This window comes from Nerophis lumbriciformis, linkage group LG08 (assembly GCF_033978685.3).
Source record: "Nerophis lumbriciformis linkage group LG08, RoL_Nlum_v2.1, whole genome shotgun sequence".
In the NCBI taxonomy this organism is placed as follows: Eukaryota; Metazoa; Chordata; class Actinopteri; order Syngnathiformes; family Syngnathidae; genus Nerophis; species Nerophis lumbriciformis.
The window spans coordinates 33434343-33451011 of NC_084555.2; positions in this window are offsets into that span (position 1 = coordinate 33434343).

The window sequence follows — 16669 nt, forward strand, 5'->3', positions numbered from 1 at the left end:
TTGATGTTAGGACAATATAATTGTATGTACATTTATTTTTCTTCAGTCATTTATGAGACCCTGCTAATGCAGTATATTTAATGAGTATTTAGCCGATATTATCGGCCGATAAATGCGTTAAAATGTAGTATCGGAAATTATCGGTATCGGTTTTTTATTATCGGTATCGTTTTTTGTTTTTTTTAAATTAAATCAACACAAAAAACACAAGATACACTTACAATTAGTGCACCAACCCAAAAAACCTCCCTCCCCCATTTACACTCATTTAAACTCATTCACACAAAAGGATTGTTTCTTTCTGTTATCAATATTCTGGTTCCTACATTATATATCAATATATATCAATACAGTCTGTAAGGGATACAGTCCGTAAGCACACATGATTGGTCCACTAATAGTACTAATCTTTAACAGTTAATTTTACTAATTTTCATTAATTACTAGTTTCTATGTAACTGTTTTTATATTGTTTTACTTTCTTTTTTATTTAAGAAAAGGTTTTTAATTTATTTATCTTATTTTATTAATTAAAAAAAAAAAGGATCTTATCTTCACCATACCTGGTTGTCCAAATTAGGCATAATAATGTGTTAATTCCACGACTGCATAAATTGGTTGATATCGGTATCGGTAATTAAAGAGTTAGACAATATCGGAATATCGGATATCGGCAAAAAGCCATTATCGGACATCCCTAGTATTTATTTTTGTAATCAGCCTGACCTAAGCCTAAAATGTATGTTTTAAATAATTATTCTTTGTGATTCACACACGGTTTCATATCATTTGATAAGGTTGTACACTGTAAGTAGGTAAATATAATTATTGAATATGAATAAAATAAAGGGTAAAGTGACTAATTTAGTGTTAATATTAGAGTGTACCCTGGACACCTTTGTAGTGGAAAAGTTGGGTCCTGAGGTCAAAAAGGTTAAGAACAACTGGATTAGAGCACGAGATGTTAACTCGCCGTAAACCTCAAGGCACCTCACTAATTTCAAGACATTTTAGCCGAAGAAATGCAACACTTGTACCTATAGTTTAGAGATGTTAGTTGTTTTAACTATAATTAATGCGGTCCTATAAAACTGACATACTGTAGTGGTAAAGTTGTAACAAATCAATTGTTTTGGAATTATCTCAGCTTCAATCTGAACCATGAATGCCACATTTTGGCTTGTCACTGACCTCCACAACTGGTAGAAACAAAAACAATTGAAGTCAGACATAGGTACAAAAAAGGTAGAGGAGGATTTTTTTTATTCCCTAGTTAGGGAATTAGAAGGCTAGTGATACTTGACCTTTTGATCCCTGGCTTGTTTTTCTAGCCTCCAGGCCGCTGCTGCCTGTTAGACAATGAGCAACTCTTCTCATAGTCTGCTTTTCCTCCCTGTTGGCATCTGTCCAGCGCCTGGAGCCATTGGAATAGTCACAGGATGACTCTGTCACTCAGACAGTATCTCACTGAAGCCTGCCTAATTGTTTGAGGTCCTAATGAGTTGTTTGTTAAAGCAATAAGAACTCTCTTTCCCAGCCTCCCATATTTTTACAACCTCTTGGAGTACAAGATCAAGGAGCTTTCTCAGTCTAGTCTCAAGACCAAGACGAATGCCCCTTGCACGGTGAATCAGAGATGTAGTAAATTCTACACTAACTCTTATGTCAAGGATACAGATACAGATACTTCTAAAAGTATCTCCGAGACAAGCCATTATATCTGTAAAATATAATACATAGTAAATATTGTACTGTTTTAGGACATGAACATAAATGACCTTTGTTCATGCGTCGTTTTGGAATTTTTTTAGCGACATTTTTGAAGCCAGAGAATGCGTACAATTCTAAAACATACAGGGCGTGATCTACTTAGAGCCCAAATAACAAATGCTATATAGCTTGTGCAAACTATAAAATTGCGTATGCTATTACTAAGACGGATTGCGCAATTGATTAAATGTACAAAAGTGGTGCAGACCGAAATGTTTAAATAAGGTTTTTGCATGTATTACCACTCATTTACTGCACATAAATATGCTCCAATCTGTTTGTTTTTTTTGCTATGTTGTGGAACATGCTGAACACAACTATAATCCGTACCACCCTTTTTTGGGCAATATAGAAGCGCGATCTAGACAACGGAATCTATTTTTAGCACGCTGGAGGTGCATTCTGGGAGGACAAACCGTGTTGTAGCCTAAAAAACGGCGCAATAGAATGATCTACACACAAGTAAATACATGTTGCAAGTTTTATTATATGAAGAAAAAAAAACGGCAGCAGACACCAAAACAAATCAATTGAAATTGTTTCAATATGTATCTTAAGTCATCCTGTACAGTCATACTTGCCAACCTTGGGATCTCCGAATTCGGGAGATGAGGAGGGGGGGTGTTGATTGAGGTGGGGGGTGGGTAACGGGGGGTGTATATGTTTTCAAGTATTTATTATATATATATATATATATATGTAAATAATCCGTTCATGAATGAGTATATCCGTTCGGCCACCGTGTTCAATGGAGAAGTCTGATCTACAAAATGTGCAGGCAGCATACCCCTTCCCCTTCGAGCTGTCCTGGATGAACTGAAATTCTTTTTTCCAATCATTTTGGAACTTGCAAGCGTGCTTCTTCTTCTTACTCGTCGTTGCCATGTCTCTTCTTCGTTCTTCTGCTTCGTCTCTGTTATGTTTTTGGACATTACTACTTGCCGTAGTTTTGAAGCAATGCATGATGGGAATCCGGATGTTGTGTGTCAGTGTATTAACGTGCCGGCTGGAATAAACACACGCTGAGAAATAGCTCTGAGTCCGTGCCTGCATACTTTATGGGTTATATATAAACCTATGGATAACGGAGACATTCTTTTCAGGTGAGAGAGGACATTAAAGGCAGTTCCTTTAAGGCAGGCCCCTAATATTGTTGTCCGGGTGGAAATCGGGAGAAATTTGTGAGAATGGTTGCCCCGGGAGATTTTCGGGAGGGGCACTGAAATTCGGGAGTCTCCCGGGAAAATCGTGAGGTTTGGCAAGTATGTGTATAGTAGTTATACAATTATAAAATTATATTGCTGAATAAACCAAATATCTAATAATTTTATTTCTGACAGTCCAAATATGTTGACATGCACACAGCTGAACAATTGTCTCTCCATCATCTGTCATTGCACTGATCACCTCCACAATGAAAATGAACGCAGCTCAGCCATTTGTCCCAGTTTGATTGTATTGTCCAAATATAGATGCAAAAACAGCGGCCACAAACATTTTCACACTTGATAAATCATATTGCAAACGCTCATTTAGGAGACGCACTCCTTTTAGTAGATCAGCTTTGTGAGCACTAACAAGTTTCGACATATTTTAGTAAACGCAAACCTTTAGTAGATCAGACCCCCACAGTAAACGTTGTTCACTATAAATGCTATAAACTGTAATGACTGCTCATGACAGGTTGGACTGCTGTTTAATGGTTTACTGTCTTTTGGCATGTTATTCCTGTCCAGGGCCCTTTTTTATTTCAACTTCCTGTTAGTCTCCATTCTAAGTCCCTTTACATCTGCCCAAACACTGTTTCCCTCATTCACAATCAGGAGACACATCTGTCCCTTTTTGCTGATCAGGTGGCTCCTTAAAGCCTCTGAAGACATTGAACTGCAAATCATATGCTGAACAGGACATACATTAGTAAAATAAATGATGTTATGCAAATTAATAAGAATTGAACAACTCTGACAGCAAAAGGCCTTAAAATACATATGTAATGTTTTTGTTTGGTTTCCAACTTTTTGATGTAGAGGAGTTTGCTTGTCCCAATGATCCGAGGAACTATGTTGTCCGGGGGCTTCTATGCCCGCTGTTAGGGTATCCCAAGACAAACAGGTCCTAAGTGAGGGACCAGACAAAGAGCAGCTCAAAGACCTTTATAAAAAGAAAAAAACGAGGACTCAGATTTCCCTCGTCTGTACGCAGGTCACTGGGGCCCCCGTTTGGAGCCAGGCCCAGATGTGGGGCTCAATGTCGAGCACGTCCCCATGGGGCCCGGCCGGGCACAGCCCAAAAAGGGAACGTGGGTCCCCCTTCGATGGGCTCACCACCCATAGGAGGGGGCATAGAGGTCAGGTGCAGTGTGAACTGAGCTGCAGCTGAAGTCAGGGCACTTGACAGTCCAATCCTTGGCTACAGATGCTAGCTCTTGGGACGTGGAACATCATCTCGCTGGGAGAGAAGGAGCCAGAGCTGGTACGCGAGGTGGAAAAGTTCTGGCTGGATTTAGTCGGACTCACTGCGACGCAAAGCAAAGGCTCTGGAACCAGTCCTCTCGAGAGGGGCTGGATTCTCTTCCACTCTGGCATTGCACACAGTGAGAAATGACGGGCTGGGGTGGCTGTTTAACCCAGTAGTTTAACCCAGTAGACGAGAGGGTAGAACCCCTCCGCCTTCAGGTGGTGGGACGGATCTTGACTGTTGTTTGTGCTTACGCACCAAACAGCAGTTCAGAGTACCTGACCATTTTGAATTCCCTCGAGGGAGTACAAGAGAGTGCTCCCCCGGGTGGTTCTCTGAGAGACTTCAACGCTCACATTGGCAACAACAGTGAGACCTGGGGAGGCGTGATTGGAAGGAACGGATCTAGAACGGATCTAAACCCAAGTGGTGTTTTGTTTTTGGACTTTTGTGCTCTTCATAGATTGTCCATAACAAACACCATGTTCAAACATAAGGGTGTCCATATGTGCCGATGGCACGAGGAAACCCTAAGCCGCAGTTTGATGACCGATTTTATGGTTGTGTCATCGGATTTGCGGTTTCATATTTTGGACACTCGGGTGGAGAGAGGGGTAGAGCTTACCACTGATCACCACCTGGTGGTGAGTTAGGTCCAATGGTGGGGAAAGATGCTGGTCAGACCTGGCAGGCCCAAACGCATTGTGAGGGTCTGCTGGGAATGTCTAGCAGAGCCTCCCTTCAGAGGAAGGTTCAATTCCCACCTCCGGAAGCGCTTTGAACATGTCATGAGGAAGGCGCTGGACATTGAGTCTGAGTGGACTACGTTCTGTACCTCTATTGTCGAGGCGGTCTTATCTGCGCTGTGGCCGCAAGGTGGTTGGTGCCTGTCGTGGCTGTAATCCCAGAACCCGCTGATGGACACCAGCCGTAAGGGATGCTGTCAAGTTGAACAAGGAGTCCTATCGGGTTCTTCTGGTTCATGGGACCCCGGAGTCAGCGGACAGGCACTGACAGGCCATACAGGGCGCGGTTTTGGGGGTCGCAAAGGCAAAAACTCGGACATGAGAGGAGTTTAGGAAAGCAATGGAAAATTACTTCCAGATGGCGTCGTAGTGATTCTGGACCACCATCTTCCGCCGCAGGAAAGCAGTGCACTGTATTGTCAACACCATGTATGGTGGGGATGGTGTGCTGCTGATCTCGATTCAGGATGTTTTGGATCGGTGGAGGGAATACTTTGAAGACCTCCTCAATACCACCAACATGTCTTCCTATGAGTAAACAGTGCCTCGGAAATCTGTGGTGGGCTTTCCTATTTCTGGGGCTGAGGTTACCAAGGTATTTTAAAATGTTCCTCGATGGTAGGGCCCTGGGGGTGGATAAGATCCGCCTGGAGTTTCTTAAGGCACTGGATGCTGTGGGACTGTCTTGGTTGACAAGAATCTGCAACATTGCTTGGACATCGGGCCGGTGCCTCTGGATTGGCATACCGGGGTGGTGGTTTCTTTCTTTAAGAAGAGGTGTGTTCCAACTATCATGAGATCACACTCCTCAGCCTTCCGGGTAAGGTTTATTCAGGTGTACTGGTGAGGAGACTACGCCGGATAGTCAAACCTCAGATTCAGAAGGAACAGTGTGGTTTTTGTCCTGGTCATGTGGACCAGCTCTATACTCTCAGCAGGGTCCTTGAGGGTTCATGGGAGTTTGCCCAACCAGTCTACATGGGCTTTGTGGACTTGGGGAAGACATTTAACTGTGTCCCTCGGGAAATCCTGTGGGTAGTGCTCAGAGAGTATGGGGTATTGGACCGTCTGATTGCGGCGATTCACTCCCTATATTATCGGCGTCAGAGTTTTGTCCGCATTGCCAGCAGTAAGTCGGACTTGTTTTCAGTAAAGGTGGGACTCCGCCAGGAGTAATGAACCAATATAAGTAATCAACCAAATTTCTAGGCGCAGTCAGGGAATTGAGGGGATCCGGTTTGGTGGCTGTAAGATTAGGTCCCTGCTTTTTGCAGATGATGTGGTCTTGATGGCTTTATCTGGTTAGGCTCTTTAGCTCTCACTGGATTGGTTTGCAGCCAAGTGTGAAGCAACTGTAATGAGAATCAGCACTCCAAGTCTGAGTCCATGGTTCTCTCTTGTAAAAGGGTGAAGTGCCATTTCTGGGTTGGGAAAGAAGACATTGCCCCAAGTGGAGGAGTTTGAGTATCTCTTGTTCACGAGTGAGTGAAGAGTGGATCGTGAGGTCGACCGGCTGATCGGTGCGGCATCTGCAGTGATGCGGACCCTGTATTGATTTGTTGTGGTGAAGAAGGACTAAACCGGAAGGAAAAGCTCTCAATTTACCGGTCGATCAACATTCCCTATTGGAACCTGTGGACATGAGCTTTGGGTTATGACCGAAAGGACAAGATTACGGATACAAGCGGCTGAAATTAGTTTCCTCTGTCGAGTAGTGGCGCTTTCCCTTAGAGATAGGGTGAGAAGATCTGGCATTCGTATGCCTCCCTGGGGAGGTATTTAGGGCACCTCCGACCGGTAAGAGGCCACAGGAAGACCAAGAACCCATTGGGGAGACTGTGTCTCCCGGCTGGCCTGGGAACAAGTGCCGATCCCCCCTGGTAGGAGCTGAACGAAGTGGCTGGGGAGAAGGAAGTCTGAGCCTCTCTTCTTCGGCTGCTTCCCCCACAGCCCAACCTCGGATAAGCGGAGGAAGATGGATGGGTGGACAAATGGATGTCTAGAGCTGAAATTGATTCAGAGATTTGAGAAAAAAGTAAAGCAAAATATGAATCCAAAATATATTTATGCCCTTTGAAAAATGAAGGACTTTTATATCATGTTTGGCTTTGGGGTATTGCGGAAGAACTGCCAGTGTATTGTACACCTGTGAAAGAGTTGGGCATGGAAAATGTTTACTTTTATATGAAAAAAAAACATCTATAGGAGTAACACAACATTAATGATGGCCAAAATACAGAAAAATATGACTGGAAGGAGTCAACCTTTGTCCCCTAGAATTAAGCAAGCATTGTTGGTATAGGTTGGAAAAATTATCGATTTGTTGATGCATTATGATTAGAACGTGGGTGATTCATTAATTGATGGACAAATGTCCAAACATCAATTATTTATATATGTTAAATAAAGTAATATGTTATTATAAAGGGCAGCAAAGGGGTTAGTGCTTGTGCGTCACAATATGAAGGTCCTGAGTTCAAACCCCGGCTCGGGGTCTTTCTGTGTGGAGCTTGTGACTGCGTGGGTTCCCTCCTGGTACTCTGGCTTCCTCCCACCTCCAAAGACATGCACCTGGGGATAGGTTGATTGGCAACACTAAATTGGCCCTAGTGTGTGAATGTGAGTGTGGATGTTGTCTGTCTATCTGTGTTGGCCCTGCGATGAGGTGGCGACTTGTCCAGGGTGTACCCCGCCTTCCGCCCGAATGCAACTGAGATAGGCTCCAGCACCCCCCGGAACCCCCAAATGGACAGGCGGCAGATGGTGGATGAGTGGGTGGACGATATAAAAAAATGTAATAAATAGTTTACATTTTGGCATTTTTGTTAATGTACTATCGATGTTAGTTATAGGGTTCTAACCAAGGGAGATTAGCTATCATTATTTTAACGATATGTGTTAACTGTGTCAATGCGGACACACATGGAGGAGGACAAGCTACGATAAGCGTGGAGTCAAACGAGGTCGGGTCACGGGGGCAGCAGCCTAAGCAGGGAAGCCCAGACTTGAGGCGTTCGGGTGGCATCCTGACCAGATGCCCGAACCACCTCATCTGGTTCCTAGAAAATATTAAATGTGTTCAAAAGAAGGCTAATAGGAACCATGGTACAGCAGAGAGTAACCAGCTAAGAAGAGGAAATTAGCAAGTAGATTAATAAATCAGGAGATATTATATTAAAAATACCATGGCTGCCAAGCCTCACTCTTTGAGCGTGACAGTCACACAATTTAACACTTTCTCACGCCACACGACACACTTGACATTTCTCACGCATATATTTCCCCATTCACTAATCTGTATTTAATTTTTTCATGATAATTCATTTTGGCCCTCGCGGCTTGCCATCAGTGACTGAGCAGACCAATCTCATCAGTCCTTTGAGCCTAAATCTAACCAACCACGAAAGGCACCACATAATATGAACCAATCACAAGCACCGTTAGGCTCGTCTTGCCTGAGTTTTGGCCAGCTCTTAGTTGCCAAAAGGACCACATCGGCAGGCGGATGCGCCTGTCAAGTGTCATTGCAACAATCCGTGAGCGTATCAACTTGAATCTTTTCGCATTAAGGCACACTCTGATTTGTGACTGGATCGAGATGGAAGGGTATAGTGGCGGGATATCATCAAGTCTACTAAATTGCCAAGAAAAAGTAAATAAAAGGATTAAGAGTTTTGAATGGATAATCAGAGATGTACGCATACCGCAGCGGATGTATGATATTCCAGGCGTGGATATGCAATTATTAAGGAATATAAGTTTAAAGCATTATCAAATAGAAAAATATATTGAAGAAAAGTATTCAGACTATGTACAAATATACCGTATTTTTCGGACTATAAGTCACAGTTTTTTTCATAGTTAGGCCGGAGGTGCGACTTATACTCAGGAGCGACTTATGTGTGAAATAATTAACACATTACCGTCAAATATCAAATAATATTATTTAGCTTATTCACGTAAGAGACTAGACGTGTAAGATTTCATGGGATTTTAGAAGAAAACATAGTTTTGAATAAAATAATTATTGACAAGTAATATTTTTTTTCCGGGGTAATTAATAGCAATTTACATGGCAGTTAATTTAACTAGACAGAGGAAAATAAAGTGAGTAAAGTTGCGTGCTCAGACTGCAGCAGTGCACTTAATCAGCATAAAACAATATAGTTTCAGAAATAAGACAGGATTTAAAAACTTTAGAATTAATAAAGCGAGGAGTCTGGTAAATGTGTGGTAAAATCAATAAAAAAAATGGCAGCATAATTGGAGTAAAGAAAGAAAAGGTAAGCATTACTACAAAGTTCAGAGAAGTGTATGAGTAATAAGAGGAGATAATAGAACTAGGAAAGAGGAATATATCATTACTCGACTGAGGTTATGACGTAAATATCTAAATATATCATTGAAATTAATAGGGGAACATTACACAGGGCTATGTGATTATTGTAATCAAATAGAAAATCTAGAGCATGTATTACTACTAGCGGCGGGAATCCTTGGGCACCTCACAACTTGATTACGAATACAAATCAGGAGCTAGGATTACAAAACAATCGATTATTGATGCATCTGTAATTTGCGTATACTGATGCTGTTTTACATTTTTCAATTCACTAAATAATCATTCATCACTTGCAATTTTTTGAAACATTGCATTTGTAATAAGAAACAGTTAAATTCCCATTGCATTAATTAATGGAAATCCGTGCAAAACTGGAACATAAGTGCCCTTAAATAAAGCAGTCAGTCGGATTTGTCTTGTTGGCCTTTACTAATCAATTTTACAATCGTCCTTTTCAGAATTGCAATGCATCTAAACATCAATTATTTCCATCCATCCATCCATCCATTTTCTACTGCTTATTCCCTTCGGGGTCGCGGGGGGCACTGGAGCCTATCTCAGCTACAATCGGGCGGAAGGCGGGCTACACCCTGGACAAGTATTTCCCCCATCTAGAATTAATACAGTGTAGGGAATAAAGTAAAGATAGGGAAATACTGAAAAATAAGTTAGTGGAAGACGCTGGAGGTGAGGACATCAGTCTAAAGCAGCGGTGCCCATTACGTCGATCGCGAGCTACCGGTCGATCGCAGAGGATGTGTCAGTCGACCGCCAGCCAGGCATGAAAAAAAATAGACCTAAAAATCATAAATCTTCACTGCAATGTCACTTTCATCACTTGATTGAAATTCAAGGCACCCGAGGATCTTGTGAAATGATGCTGGCTGCTGCCAGCTCAGTGTGAAGGAAAAAAAGACACTTTTTTTTATTTCAACACTTTTTTTTATTTCAACCATACCTCCCGTCAAAAGCCTAAAGACCGACCACTCAGTTCCTGTCTTCACAATAAAAGTGTCGCTCCATCGCGCCCGCGCTAACAAAATAAGAGTCTCCGAAAGCAGCGCAAACAAGCTAGCAAGCTACGGAGTTTGCCGCCAATGTATTTCTTGTAAAGTGTATAAAAACGAATATGGAAGCTGGACAAATAAGATGCCAAAAACCAACCACTTTCAGACAGAAAGGAGGAACTTTTTTTCTCCTCCATTTGAAAACGTGGACGTTATCAGCACTACTGTCTGATTCCAATCAATGCAAGTCATCAGAATCAGGTAATACACCAACTTATATTCTTGTCTTCATGAAAGAAAGGAATCTATATGTTAAACATGCATGTATATTCATTAAAACACCTTTAACATGTGAACAAAAATGGCAAAATAAATCAATATAAATTATATTTATAAATGTGTGTGTGTGTGTGTGTGTGTAAATATATATATATATATATATATATATATATATATATATATATATATATATATATATATATATATATACAAATGTGAGTGTGTGTGTGTGTGTGTGTGTGTGTGTGTGTGTGTGTGTGTGTGTGTGTGTGTGTGTGTGTGTGTGTGTGTGTGTATATGTATATATGAGGTAGATCACCTCGACTTGGTCATTTAAAAAGTAGCTCGCCTGCTGAAAAAGTGTGGGCACCCCTGGTCTAAAGGTATAAAACAATGTTAAAAAAGGCCAACAATTCTTCATGACACTTAAGTCTCACTCTTGTCATTTTCTGAAACTTGGCAGCCCTGCAATACAGTTCGGCGGGCGGCCATACATTGATGACATTCTGTGGTCATAAAAAGTACAGAAAATAAACCAACGATGCCTTCTTGCCAACTAGGCGTGTTTTTTTGTTTTTTTTTCACTAAGCAGCAAGCTACAGTTTTCAGTTATCTAGTCTTCCATGTAAAACTCTATGGTGTGCGCACTAAATCCAAAAACCGGAAATGATGCACATCTGCGGTCCCCTCCAAGCTTTCTCGTTGTAGTCCCATTGGATTGAGTCTTTTCTTGTCCTGGTGTAGGGTCTGGGTTTGGGATTGATTGAATATATTAACAATATGCAATGTAATCATAAAATTTAATATAATAATTATAGATGTATAAATAACCAATTTATAATTGAATCGTAACTCCTGAATTGTAATCGAATCATGAGGTGCTCAAAGATTCTCAGCTGTAGTTGTTGGTCAGACGGCACCGGTTTATTGCATTGTACTCTGAATGCTTAGTGCAGCACCACGTCATACTGTACCTGATGTTCCTTCTTCATCACACTGCTCTATACTTGTACGTTTTTTTCTTCTGCCTTGGTTCCTGTTTGTGTTTTTGTTAGCTTAGTTTTTTGACTCACCATTTGCCCTTTGCTTCATCCACACTGGTGCTACCATATTTTTCATTGTTAAAATATTATTTTACCTGCATGCCGCCTCTCGTCTCTGCACCCTAAAATCAGGCCAACGACACCAAGCTCATGCCACGACAATAACTGAGAACATTTGTAGAGTGCTGTAGTTACTAAAGCAATGTTCCAACTATATGTGCATTTAACGTCTCTACTGGGGTAACATTGTGGTACATGGTGTTTCTTTACACCAACCGCCACTGTGCTTTCCCAGCACGCAAGCTATAATGTTTTCAGTTGTTTATGCAGTTCCATGTCAACAAGGATTGTTTTGACAATGCTGTCATCTGTCACGCAAAAACCACAGGAAAAAAATGTCCAGTTTTTACTGCATAATAATATGAACGCACCCTAAATGTTGCATATGTAACTCAATGGCGACCAAACCTCTTTCCACTGAGTGACCCATACAGAAAAAGTCAAGTTAAAACCTACCTAATACTGTAGATCAGTGATTCTCAAACTGTGGTACGTGTACCACTAGTGGTATGCGGACTCAATCTAGTGGTGCGCCAAAGATTTCCGCAGATCATTATTTAAGTATAGTGTTTTATTGTTCTGTATTCAAAGACAGCGTTACTGTTCGGAATGAGTGTATTGTTACAGTGGCCAAAAATATGAAATATATTTGTTGAATAAAACCTCTGTCTTGTTTTTAATGAATGATTGGGCCTACTACGCTTCTGTATCTTAATGTTGGTCATTATGGTGGTACTTGAAGAGCCAAGTGTTTTCTGAGGTGGTACTTGGTAAAAAAAAGTTGGTATAGATGGATATGTGAAGAAAAGAAACAGCCTGCAAGTCAGCAAGTAATTATTATAGTATCAACAGTTAAAGTTAAAGTCCCAACGATAGTCACACACTAGGTGTGGTGAAATTATCCTCTGTATTTGACCCATCCCCATGTTCACCCCCTGGGAGGTGAGGGGAGCAGTGAGCAGCAGTGGTGGCCGCGCTCGGGAATCATATTGGTGATTTAACCCCCAATTCCAACCCTTAATGCTGAGTGCCAAGCAGGAAGGAAATGGGTCCCATTTGTATAGTCTTTGGTATGACTCGGCCGGGGTTTGAACTCACGACCTTCCAGTCTCAGGGAGGACACTCTAACCACAAGCCCACTGAGCAGTCAACATTTTCTTTGAACTTTGAGGTAACATTATCACTTTTTTCCCCAATAAGCTCGTTATGTTCTTCTCAGTGTGACCCAAATCTCTGCATTCAATCTACTTTAATTTGTAAAATGTTATCTGTCCTTTAATGCAAGTCAAGGCTAGGGTTGATGTTTGATAAGAAATTATCGAGTTCGAGCCTATTATCGAATCCTCTTATCGAACCGATTCCTTATCGATTCTCTTATCGAGTCCAGATAGGTTGTTGTATATGGAAAAAAACACAATATTTGGTTTATTATATAAAAAAAAATAAAAATCTAATAAATAAATAAATATTGACCGTTACCCCCTAAAAAAATAAAATAAAATAATTTAATATTGACTGTTGTTACCCAAAGTATATTAAGTGGGATTTTTCAGAAAAACAAATATATACAGTAACACAAAAACAACCTGTCTCTGTGATCACTATAGGTGTATAAATAATAATATAGTGTTACATAAAATCAGTCCCTTGGGCACAAAACTGAAAATAATACAGCTCTCCAAAAAGTGCACTGCTGCTATTTGACATAACTGTTTGTTATGATGCTTTGACATTTTTGCACTTTATTTCTTTATTGAAAGAAAATTCTATGAAGAGAAAAGTTGTTTGCAAATGTGGTTACAATGCTAAAAAATGAAAAGTTAAAACTAAAAAAAAGAAATACGCTTTATTGAGTTAACATTATTTATTTATAGGGGGAAAGATGTGATGTTATGAGCTAGGGAATATAACAACTACACTACCCAGCATGCAACGGGAGTGACGAGCATGCGGTAGCCCCGAAAAGTGTTGTTGCATGTCGCCACCCGGCAGCTAAGAATGAGGTTATGAGCACGCTTGTCAGAGTTTATAGGTGCCGAACCCCAAGATGCAGAGAAGGCGGAAGGCATTGTGCGGGAAAACAAGATTTAATGTTTATAAAATAAAGGAAAAAACACAAACCAGGAACTAGGAACAGGAAACAGGATGCCAGGGAAACAAGAACTGGAAGACGAGGAACAAAAAGACAGCAGACTACAAACAGCTACAGAATATAGCTTACCGCTACCGCATCCAGCTACACTGACAACGACAAGTAGAAATGACAATGATCCAGCACTGACTGGAGGGGAAGGCAGGTTTAAATAGCAGCTGGCTGATTGACACCAGGTGTGGCTAGGTGCCAATCAGCCACAGCTGAGGGGACACAGCACTCAGGGAGACAAGTAGGAAATAAAGACAAAATAAAAGTGCTGGACAGAAAACTAAGACAAACGCAGAGAAAAAACTAAAACACAGTCAAACTGTCAGGGACAAGCCTGACAACGCTGTGAAAGTAAACGTCAAGAACTCAGCCAACACGCCTCGTCTGCATTATTTATAATTAGACAGACAACACATATACAGTGTGATTTTGTTTTGTTTACAAGGAAAGTGAAACAAAAGTTAAAAAAGGGAGATATATGTTGTGTATATATATATGTATGTGCTGCAGTTGCTTTAAGAACGTTGCGACAGCTGCCGTAAAGGAGGTGCGTTGCTAGTCTGGTTGCTATGTTTCCGGTTGGTCGTAAAAGTGTTCGTCATGTGTTTGTACCCTGCTCAAATCTCTCAGTAAAGTTATTCATTGGATTATACCTTTTGTTTTGAACTTTTGAACTTTATTACACCTTGGAGTGCTTTTTCCGGTCCATTTTTTTCTTGCTTTCCCTATCTGCGCCTAATGACTGAGCTACGTGACGTCATTTCTTGTGATGTCTCACGGTGCATTTCTGGTCGGGACGGGATTCGTTCCGAGGGATTCGAATAAAGAACTAACTCTTTTTCTTTACTATAGTGGTCTTGATAACTGGTACCGGTTCTCAAAAAGGGATTCGAGTCCGAGGACTCGGTTCTTTTCTTATCGAACAACCGGGAAAACCGGTTTCGAGTATCATCCCTAGTTAAGGCAGCTGTCAATGAAACACATGCACAAAATAAAATAAATAACTCCAAAATTAAATTACAATCAAAATAAATTAAATATATTTTTTAGTATGAATTGTATTTCCCTTAATAATGCATGCATTTCCTACACACACATGGACACAATTAATGATGTATAAACTATGTCATATTTTATTGGCTAAATAGACTGGTATCAAGTCAGTCTGCTGCCCTGAACTGGAGCAAAATTAACATAATAAGCAGCTAAGACAGAAAGTAATTACAGGGGGCATAGGCGGCGATCTACATTTTGGCCAGTGGGTGCACGGTGTGTGTGTGTATATAAAAAAAACGACGTTCAGCGAAGTTAATATCCCATATGATTTGTGGCTTTATTATTTTGTAAAACGGTCCAAACTCGCCACAAAATTAACTACAACAAGATTGATTTAAAAAAAAATGATTTTAAAGATTGAAAGTTGCCATCAATCCCACATGGGTGCTCGGTATCGGCGCCTATGACAGGGGGTATGAATGGCAGAGGTGGTACTGTAGACTGACTCAGCACAAACAGAGAGAAGAATAATGAGATTCCATTGCAGTACAGTCGCATGGCTTCATGGATCCATGTCCTGACATGTGCTCTGACCTGAATGGGTCTGGAAGGGAAGCAGCCTGAGGCAGGAATCAACACTTTAATAAGATGTTACTCTGACATGCAGCACGGGCTACATACCAACTGCTGCTTCAGGCTGTCGTGTGAGCGCAGCAATAGAGAGAAGAAAAAACTACAGAAAAAATCACACATTTTCAAAGATATCTACCTTTAATGAAGCTCCAAAGAGTTGAGAGGGTAGACTGACACGTTGTGCTTTTGAAATAAGTTTGTGTTTTGGACTTGTGTTGCCTCCCCAGCAGCTCCAGCACAATGTGCAACATAAAAGCCAGCCACTTCACACAGCTTGTTGAGCTTTCAACTTGCGGCATGTCCCTCCTGAGACCTCCACTCACTGTCAGAGCGCTCGCAACAAAGCACGCGCTTCTCACGGCAGCCGCTGGAAACATTAAGACTGAGGGATAGTGGGCATGGAGATTGGAGAACCTGGTCGCATTATCGCAAGATGGCATTTGGTCATAATGATGCTGTTTGTATTTGTTTGGTTGCTAACTTGACAGGTGGGAGATGTGTCTTGCTGCATGCACACCTGTTCATGAAGAATCACATTTAATATGATGGCTGTCTAAAATGCACTGTTTGTTTGTGAGGTTAACACTACAGCACAGCCAGAAAAACAAACAAAAATAGTTATTCTCTCTATATACAAACCCCGTTTCCATATGAGTTGGGAAATTTTGTTAAATGTAAATATAAACGGAATACAATGATTTGCAAATCCTTTTCAACCCATATTCAGTTGAATGCACTACAAAGACAACTTATTTGATGTTTAAACTCATAAACTTTTTTTTTTTTTTTGCAAATAATAACTAACTTAGAATTTCATGGCTGCAACACGTGCCAAAGTAGTTGGGAAAGGGCATGTTCACCACTGTGTTACATGGCCTTTCCTTTTAACAACACTCAGTAAACATTTGGGAACTGAGGAGACACATTTTTAAGCTTCTCAGGTGGAATTCTTTCCCATTCTTGCTTGATGTACAGCTTAAGTTGTTCAACAGTCCGGGGGTCTCCGTTGAGGTATTGTAGGCTTCACATTTCCAATGGGAGACAGGTCTGGACTACAGGCAGGCCAGTCTAGTACCCGCACTCTTTTACGATGAAGCCACGTTGATGTAACACGTGGCTTGGCATTGTCTTGCTGAAATAAGCAGGGGTGTCCATGGTAACGTTGCTTGGATGGCAACATATGTTGCTCCAAA